The sequence below is a fragment of the Malania oleifera genome, chromosome 8 (assembly GCF_029873635.1).
Source record: "Malania oleifera isolate guangnan ecotype guangnan chromosome 8, ASM2987363v1, whole genome shotgun sequence".
In the NCBI taxonomy this organism is placed as follows: domain Eukaryota; kingdom Viridiplantae; phylum Streptophyta; class Magnoliopsida; order Santalales; family Ximeniaceae; genus Malania; species Malania oleifera.
The window spans coordinates 931,674-941,618 of record NC_080424.1 but is presented as its reverse complement, the minus strand read 5'-3'; the positions used below and the strand labels follow the sequence as shown (position 1 = coordinate 941,618).

Genomic DNA, 9,945 nt, shown 5'->3' with positions numbered 1-9,945 from the left:
TTTTGAGTTACCGAAGGTCAGTAAAGGTAAAAACGATAAAAATGGGTTGGTAAAAAACCAAACCGTCGACGGTTTCTGTAAAGACCTGAAGAATTATAGTAATTAAATAATAAGAGAAAAGAGAGAAAAGGAAAATTTCAAGAGGGACTCAACAGGGTCTCATCGATGAACGTAGAGCGCTTGTCAACGAGAAGCCTTCTTGGGCTCGTCGACATGGACTCGTGTCTCATCGATGAGAACTTACCGAGAGGGGTTTAGTAAGGCATGAAGCTTGTCAACGAGAATTACAAGTTCGTCGACGAATTCCCTTCATGGACTCGTCGACGAGGTGACGTGTCTCGTGGACGAATCCGCATTTTATAAATATGCTTAACTAGGATTTTAGCGAGATTTTTCATGCAACAATCATCTCTCTCTCTCTCTCTCTCTCTCTCTCTTTCTCTAAAATCGTCTCCTCTACCTTCTCTCTAGATTTTTGGCTTCGTTCTTCGCCGGTTCGACGATCGGAAGCCGTCACGTTAGTTCTGGGAAGATTCTTTTCAAGTTTACTGGAGTAGATTGTTGGTTAGGCCAACTTGGGCACCATCCCAAAACCAAGGTAAGTTGATTATTTGGGTATTTTTAGTATTACCAAGTTTATTTGAGCCTAGATTTTGTATGGTATGAGGATATACTGGAGTTTTATGAAGTAACAATGGGGTGTTGTATTTTTAGGATTAGGGTATTTTTGGGACCCTGCAGGTGTGGGTTGAGGACACCAGCGGGTATCTTTTTAGGAGCTTAGGGTGTTGAAAATTATGAATGCCGCATGCGTGAGATTATTAAATAATATCTAGAACTAGATAGTCAGGTAAGAGGAATATATGTTATGCCAACTTTATTAGACATTTTACCAGTATAACATAGTATTTGATCAGAGCATGAAAATTATACAGCTTACGGAATATATTTATATGAAATTTTATTTAGTTGTGTGGAATGAGAATTACTTAAATATTATTCATTATTCAAACAGAGTACATAATTATGCTTATATATAGTTTTTACAGAAATATGTTATACAATTTTACAGAAACATGATTATATAGCCTACAGAGTTATGAAACATAACTTATACAATTTTATATACAAAACTATGGCTATACAGAATTATATAGAAATACATTTTGACAAGTGGATGGAAAGGGGTCATGGACTAGGTGGCTACACATGCAATCTTCGTGACTGTGTGGGAGCCTCGGCGAGAGTACATCATACCCAGAGTAGCGAAAGACGGTCCGATGCGTCTGGATGACCCACACTTTACTTGGTATAGGTCCATCACACGCCGCTTCGTCGACGGGACAACTGCTGTATATTTGAGCCTTGTAAGAAGACTTTAACCCACACTTCCTTTTGTTGTGTGTACATTACAATCTACATGGGTTAACCAATTTTTTTTTTCGTATCATGCATACTGACATACTATATGAGGCAGATCAGATCTCGCTAGATCCCGCTATCCACCGATTGATGAGTGCTACATTGGACCTTGTCCATGAGGACGACCGACGGATACCAACTGCTTGAGCTGATGTACCTGCACAAGGAGGTTGACCAGCTCCGGTACAAGGAGGACGACATGCCTCCTCTAGTTGTCCAGTGAGTCTCATCTCCTAGCCATCGGTTGTACAGGCGGAGTACGTGTTTGGTCTGTTAGCACCATATGCGCCTTCCAGTGCAGCTGATATTGCGGGACCGTCCAATAGATAGGCAGACGCCCCATCTGACTCTGCTTTCACCCGATCAATGTCATTTTTATTAGACGACATTTTCGGTGGGGAGGAGGTAGATGCACTCGCTATGCCGCCTCGTTCTCGTCTAGAGACATCATATTAGTTCTCTCCGCGTGCGCTTGGCATGGATGATAATTACGTAGTACCTCTTAGCGGATATGATCCACATACAAAACGACCACGGGACAGGACACCTGATGTAGATGACTAGCAGGGAGAGGGCAGACGCAGACGGTAGCCACCACAAACCCGGAGACGACCTCGCTATGGCATTGAGTAGTATAGTATTATTTTCATTTCATTTGTATATCATTGATTATTTTCCTTTCATTTGTATAACATTGATTATTTTCATTTCATTTGTATAATATCGTTGTATTATTTATGTATAATTGGGAATGTTTATTCATTTTCCCCAACATGTATATGTGAATAAAAGTTGTGCAATTATCATCGTTGTCCTAAAATAAAAATTTGCACTTCATTTTTTGAAAATCCAAATTATGCTGGTGTTGGATACCTAATTCTATAAATACTCTTTGAATGCATGTTGGAGTAAATTTTTTTATGCATGACCCTAATTAAAAACTCTACAACAATGATTGTATATGATTATCATCATGCATGATAACAATTGAGTTTGAAAATCTTGTCTGTTTTAAAAAAAATAAATAAATTTTTAACGATTAGAAATAAACAAAGTACATAAATGAGCAAGAAGTTAATGAAAAGTTTTCTTGTTCATACAAGTGTTTTAAAATCTAGTGAAGGAGTGACTCAAGCAAAGAGTAATTTATATACTTGTACTAATGATTAAGAAACATATTTGGGTTCCTTTTTTACAAATACTATCTAAATGAACGTAGTCAATTTTTATATTTTTTTACAAAACCATTGCTCGAACAATATTCATTTGGAACTATGGAAATATAACATAAATGAATCGTGTGTTGCACCTATTATTAAATATTTTTTCTTATTTTAATGATGATATCAACAATGATCATGGAAATGCGTAGATTTTCATAAATTTTGAACAAATGGTCAATTTATGCTATATAATCAAATAAATAAATTCTATTACAGTACATTTTAAATAAAGTGCATTTAAGGACTCCCAAAAAAATAATAAGTCAGCTATTTATTTATTTTTATTGGGTATAAAAGTATGCATTTTTAATTTATATATATATATATATATACGCGTAGCAAATCTCGCAGCACCAAGCTGCGAGATTTCATTGAGCAAGTGTTCGACGCGTGGTAAATTTCGCAATACCAAGTTGTGAGATTTGTTTAAATCTAGGAAGTTGTGAGATTTGATTGATGAGGGATTTTAGGTTTTTGACGCATTAGATTGGGGAAGTTTTTCTCAAATAGAGTATTATTTAATATTTTATTTTAAATTAATAATAAAACAGAAAAAAACTCTTGAGATGAGAGATTCACATGGATGCTTGCGTGGGAAGTTAGTTCTCCTCTGCCATTCACTGCATCGCTTGAGGGCTCACGCGCAAGGCACGCGTGAAGACAAGCTGCATCTTCATCTTCCTCGACAGCCTTCTCCACGTCACAGCACCTATTGCTTGTCCGCAACACCTTCTCCACGTCGTACCACATCGTAGCCTTCTCGATGGCTTCCAGTTCTAGTGCTATAATTTTAAAATTTCATCTCTGTTAAATGGTTAACCCCTGTTTTTTTGTTTTCCTGGATCCATTGTCGAGCGTTGCCTCGCCGATAACCACCTCAGCCGGGAGGCACTATAAAAAAACTGGCTTTTAGTGACGAAAGTATTAGTGATGGTTTTAAAACTGTTACTAATAGTGTTGTATTAGTGACGGTTTTTAAAATTATCACTAATACTTTCGTCACTACAAACAGCACGGGAAACAATTTTTGCGCAAAATTTTTTTCAAGAAAATATTAGCGATGATTTTAGGGTATTAATGACGGATTAAATTCGTCACTAAAAGTCACTTATTAGTGACGATTAAGTAACCGTCACTACTAGTATTTATGAATAAATAAAAATAATTTAGTTAACAATGTTAGTGACGGATTGGGAGATTCGTCACTAATAATAGGGTATCAGTGACGGTTTTAAAACCGTCACTAATAATATTTTTATTTAAAAAATATAAAGATAATTTAGTTAAGGGTATTAGTGATGGTTTTGAAACCGTCACTAATAGCGTTTTTATTTAAAAAATATAAAAAATAATTTAGTTAAGGGTATTAGTGACGGTTTTGAAACCGTCACTAATAGTATTTTAATTTAAAAAATATAAAAATAATTTAGTTAAGGGTAGTAGTGACGGAATAGGAAATTCGTCACTAATAATAGAGTATTAGTGACGGTTTCAAAACCGTCACTAATAGTGTTTTTATTTAAAAAATATGAAAATAATTTAATTAAAGGTATTAGTGACGGTTTTAAAACCGTCACTAATAGTGTTTTTATTTAAAAAATATAAAAATAATTTAGTTAAGAATATTAGTGATAGTTTGAAACCGTCACTAATCATGTTTTAATCTTAAAAATATAAAAATAATTTAGTTAAGGATATTAATGACGGATTAGGAGATTCGTCACTAATAATAGAGTATTAGTGACGATTTCAAAACCGTCACTAATAGAGTTTTTATTTAAAAAATATGAAAATAATTTAGTTAAGGGTATTAGTAACGATTTTGAAATCATCACTAATAATGTTTTTATTTAAAAAATATAAAAGTAATTTAGTTAAAGTTATTAGTGATGATTTTAAAATCGTCACTAATAGTTTTTTAATTTAAAAAATATAAAAATAATTTAATCAAAGATATTAATAACGGATTGGAAGGATGGTCGTCACTAGTAATTGAGTATTAGCAATGATTTTAAAACCATTACTAATACTTTGCCAAAAGTTAAATTCATCTCCGCGCGCACGCCCTCCTTTCCCAATCTCCCTTTTACCCTCCTTTCCCTCCCCTCTTCTTTTGCTGTCCGATGCTACTGATCGCAGTTCTCGCCATTGGACAATCGGAAGCGAGGTAGATCCGGCCATTGGAGCACGACTTGACATACCAGAACGAGCCGTCCACCAGCCAAGAGTCACCGGAGGTGGCGTCATTCTTCGACGGCAACTTCTCCTCTTCGCCGTCGTCGAGCGTACCATTGCCGGAGGCGAAGAACATTAGTGATCTAGCCTGGTGGGGAGGCGCCGCCAACAACCGGGTATATCTATCTGGTGCAACTGCGGATGTATTTCTGTGGAGGAACAAGAAGATTTCAGGAGGAGTGCTGGGCGTGGCTACTGTGATTTGGGTTTTGTTTGAATTGCTTGAATACCACCTTCTGACTCTGATTTGCCATTGCTTGATACTTTCTCATGCTTTGTTGTTCTTGTAGTCCAATGCTACTACCTTTATCAACAAGTAAGTTGTCATTGACATGGTTGCCCAAGTTGTCTACTTCAATGTTATATTTTTAAGTTGCTTCTCACCTTACTTGGTTCCACCTTAGGTCTCCCCCGCACATTCCTGAAGTTTATATTCCAGAGGGTCCAGTCCTTCAGTTTGCCAATGCACTAAGGATTGAAATCAATCAAGCTTTTGCTTGTTTACGGGACATTGCATCAGGAAAAGATCTGAAGAAATTTCTTGTTGTATGTTGAGTGCTTCGTTTCACTTTGAATTTAACGTCAGTGTTTTTTTTTTCACTTTGCTGTGCTTTTTTTTTTTCTTGTTGTTTTTGGAGTTTTGTGCGCATTGTTTTTGCCACGTTTTGCTGTGCTATATTTTGTTTTTCTGATAAATCATTTAGTCTTTGCAATTACTCAAACCCAGTTACTAAATTTAGTATGTTTTACATGTCCAAGATATACTTTTGTCTTGCATATTTATTATATTCATGTTATATTCCATCAATTTTTTTTAAGGTTTAAGGAGCTAATAAATTCTTGCTGGCATTCTGTTCTATATCAGTCGGAAATTTTGGGCAAATGTTATTTTGAAAAATTCCTTTTATTGACAATTTTTATCCATTAGGTTTCCTCATTTATTTTTTATTTTATTTTGTTTATAAAGTAAATAAATTTAGTTGAATTAAGTGCTTTAAGAATTGAGTGTTCTAGATTATGTTGTTGGTGTAGGTACTACAGCAGTAGCTGCTCCTGTGTTTATAAATACATTCTTTTTTTTTTTTTTTTTTGAATATCGCCGGGTGTCCACAACCGTCAACGACGTCCGTTTTACGGTCCGCCGCACCGGTCATTACTAATCCCACGCCTCGTGGATCCGGCCTCACATCACCACGAGGAAGGTAAACCAGGAGCCCAGGGGAGGAATCGAACCCGGGTGGCGCAAAGGCTGACCTCGTGAGAGGCACACCCGGTTATTCTCCTGTGTTTGCTTGTCTGCATCTTTCTGTTCAGGCTATACTATAATGCAGATTATTCATAAACACGATTTACTCCAAAAGAGTAACTTTAATTTTTTTGTTTATAGTTTTGATCTTGTGTTTATTGTCCAAATATTTTGCACAGAAGAGAAAGTTATCTGACATGTTAGGATCTCAATGGAGTAAAGAAGAAATTAAGCATTTCTATGAAGCTTACAAGAAGTACGGAAGAGAGTGGAAGAAGGTAACTAGCCATTCTTTCCCACTGTGCGCTTTTAAATAGCATTAGAACTACGGCCCTTCCAATTTCAAATGAGGTTTTAAATTTATTTCCTTTGTAAATGTCAAAACACTACTGGAGGAATTAATTTGTAGCTTCGTAGCCCCTTCCAGACCTCAATGAAAAGGAAAAGAATATGAGAGTTGACAAAACAATTCCCCCTAGAAGCAAACTGTATCTCTGTTCTATCTTCCCCATTCTAAGGATCTTTTTTCTACTTTGTAGCCTTCATTTTAATTTTTTTTTGGATAGCAAAAGAAAATTTTCTGAGAAGAGATGCAAACAAAGGAGGACAAGACATCCTCAAAACTAAGTAAAAAAGGCAGCTTTTTCAGAAAGTCTTTTCCCTCATAATGGAACACTTTAGATTCTCCAACTCTAAACTCTTTTTCTTCTTACTCTTGCCCCAATCCAATGTTATTTCCTGACATTTGGTAGCTGTCAAACTCAATACCTTCTTATCCAAAAGCTCTTGCACTTCATTATCCTCATCATTCATCTCCACTTTAGGTGAAATGTGTTGGGAAAATAAACCCCCCCCCCCCCCCTTCCCCTTGGCAAATGCACTTTATTGCTTCCTTAGCACCTGATCACTAGCAAAATTTAAACTAATATCTTCATTACTAAATAGTGGAACTCCAAACTCCTGAGAATTGGGTTCATGTAAACATGTGATTTGCAATGTCCATATTGAGCACAAATTTAAATAAGGTGTCGTCGCTATCATTGTTACTGTATTTGCAACACATTGCCCTTTTTTGGCTCCTTCCCAAAAAACTGAAAATGTTCGTTTGAAAGAATCCTTAGAAGAAATATGGTGCATTATATCTTCAACCCTTTGCATCCCTAGATTAAAAGAATAGAGAAAATTAATACTAGGTACATGATATGATATCCAGTTTTATTCTCACGATGGGTTCGGTCTGTTTGTTTCATCTCAGCATTAAGGTGTCAAAAAAATTAAAAATAAAGTATGCAAATACTTTAAATGAAAGGAAAAAACACTCTCTCTGTGATACATGAACTCTAAACTCAACATTTTTTCAGAAAAAAAAAGAAGGTAAAATCTGAAATATTATTGGTTGTTTCACCATTTTTGTCACATTATTTATTTTTCTGATTGACATTATTAGTATTTGATTTATGCTTCATTTTATGTTTACTTTCTTCTTTCTCAAAAGAAATGGTTTGTGTTTGACTCTGAAAAAAATTCAGAAACAGGATTCAACTTGTTTAAGTAAGGTCATATCAATTGTTTTTTTGATTGGTCACATTAGTTGTTGATTTATGATGCATTTGTTTTTATTTCCTCCTTTCTAGAAAGGAAATGTTTTGAGTTCTCTCTGAAAAGAAATTCTGAAGTTGGGTTCAACTTATTTAAGATTCAAGTTGAACTTTGGAATAATATTGTTCGCACAAATATGTAGTCTATTTAGTCCATTTAAAACTGAAGGATTTATAGTGTTGAGAAGGAATAAGTAAGAATTTAACTTAAATTATCACATTTCAGTGTTATTGAGCGTTTTGCTTGAAAGTAGCTTTTATTGCTATTTCTAACATAATTTTTTTTGTTTGAGGGTTTAATACAAAATTTTGTTTTGACACTCCATATGTTCAATTCGTCATTGCTGTCAGGCCCCTGGCAGGCAGCAGCTCCGCTCCCCTATTCCAACTTTTTTGTTGATTCTGAGGAGAGGCGCATTGATCGTTATAACTGTTTTTACTTGTGCATAGTATTACTATCAACCCTACCTCTAATAACTTATGTGTGTGTGAGTGTGTGTGTGTGCGCGCGTATAAATATATATTTTCGACAATTCTTCTTATTCTTCTAGGATGTGAACCTTAAAGGCAAATGGAAGAAAATAATAAAGCATAATTAGAGCAAACAAAAACTGGTAGATAATTTTAGGTTGTTGCATGTCTTATAATCTAAATGACATCTATATGATACAAAAATATTATGAATTGCATGCTTTTGTGACTTGCAGGTTTGGGAAATGTTCTATTTATAGACAACATGTGCCGAAATTTTGTTGACTTTTTTCCAAAATAATCAGTCATATACCATATGCTTATATGGTTATAGTGTGCTGAATGTTAAAACATTTTTGAAAGAATGAGTGAACTTCAAATGAACTTTGAACTTATCTCTAAATTTACTTTTACATATGTTAAGTGAAAATTCTATCAATCATCGACTCATTTGCATTATTTGATTATTATAGTTGTTTTAGAGTCCTATGGAAGTCATGTAAACCATAAACATCACATTCTATTTTTGCATGAACATGTTACATTATTTAATGCTTATTATATGAAACTCTTGTGCACTTGTAAAATTTATTATTGCTGCCAAAATTTTTCAAAAAGCGTATACTAATTTTTTTAACTTTCTTAATTTATAGGGTTTGCAACCTTCACAACTTTAGCACGATGCCATGCACTACAGATGCAGCTTTTGACTTTTTTTGTTATCTGAATAGTTGAAATTTTTGTATTTGAATTTGAATTTAAATTTAAATTTAAATTTAAATTTGTATAATGTATTTGTATTTAAATTTAATTTTGTATAATATATTTGTAGTTGAATTTAAATTTGTATAATATATTTGTATTATACTTTAAATTTGAATTTGAAGTAGAATTTTGAATAATTTATGAATTTTTTAGCAATTATGGTTTAATGTTACGTATACGAAAATGTAATTACAGATTTTTACAAGAATTAATAATTAAAAAAAATTAATTTAAAATTATTAGTGACAATTTTAAAATCGTCACTACTAATTGTCCAATTTAAGTATTAGTGAAGGTTTCAAAACCGTCACTAATAATTACCTTTTTTAAAGAGTTTTAGTGAAAGTTTTCAAACTGTCACTATGGTATTAGTGAAGGTTTTTAAACTGTCACTATGGTATTAGTGAAGGTTTTCAAACCGTCACTAATAATATAGTATTAGTAACAGTTTTATAGTATTAGTGACGATTTGAAAATCGTCACTAATAGTTGCCTGTGAGTAACAGTGACGATTTTCAAACCGTCACTAATAATAGAGTATTAGTGACGAATTTAAAACCGTCACTAATATTATGGCTTTAGTGATGATTTTTGATCGAGCCGAGGTAAAATTTATAGTGACGGGCTTAAGTTTTTTAGTGACGGTTTTAATCTGTCTCTAGTATTAGTGATGGTTTGAAAAATTCGTCACTAATAAGCATTAGTAACGGCAGATATAGCGACTAATTTCAAAACCGTCACTAAAAACCTTATTTTTTTGTAGCGAGGGATGCCAGATTTTTAGAGAAATTGCTGTGCAGCTTGTGAAATCCTGGGTTTTTGAGAATATGTCTATGTGTTTCCACTTCTATATCCACCCTGTAGCAGATATCAGATATCAGATATCCAGATCAGTTATGAATATGAACTTAGGGACTTCTCTCACTCCTTTGATTTTGATTCTAATGTCTTCTCCCAACCAGTCCAAATTATTAAAACCAACTAA

General features: G+C 34.1%; 1 pseudogene; it reads left to right on the top strand.

Moving 5' to 3' along the window:
• Positions 1-1,978: 1,978 nt before the first annotated feature.
• LOC131161754 (reticulon-like protein B1) lies at positions 1,979-9,096 on the top strand (annotated as a pseudogene).
• The last annotated feature ends 849 nt before the right edge of the window (positions 9,097-9,945 follow it).